Here is a 458-nt window from a genome sequence, read left to right on the forward strand (position 1 = left end):
CACACACACACACACCCTCTGGCTCAACAATCAGCCACGGTGGGGGGCATCAGGTGCCCCCCCCACCCAGGAGGCACCAGTCACCGACCTGGGTGGGGGGGTCCCCTGTGCTCCATGGCAGACCCAGAAGTGGACCAGAAATACTTCTGGTCCACTTCCAGGTCTGCTGCCAAGCATGCAGGGGACCCGTGATTCGATTTCAATTCAGAGATTTGGCTGCCGAATCAGGCCGAATCTCCTCTGAATTGAATCAATGACCAAAGCTTCGCACAGCCCTACTGGGCACTGCAGTGGACAATAAGCAGAATATGAATGAAGAGTGTGCCCTTGTTGCCAGAAAGGCTAATGGTATATTGGGCTGCACGGGTAGGAGCATTGCCAGCAGATCAAGGGAAGTGATTATTCCCCTTTATTCAGCACTGGTGAAGCCACATCTGGAGTAATGTGTCCAGTTTTAG

The sequence above is a fragment of the Alligator sinensis genome, unplaced genomic scaffold (genome assembly GCF_000455745.1).
Source record: "Alligator sinensis unplaced genomic scaffold, ASM45574v1 scaffold409_1, whole genome shotgun sequence".
NCBI classification, from domain to species: Eukaryota; Metazoa; Chordata; order Crocodylia; family Alligatoridae; genus Alligator; species Alligator sinensis.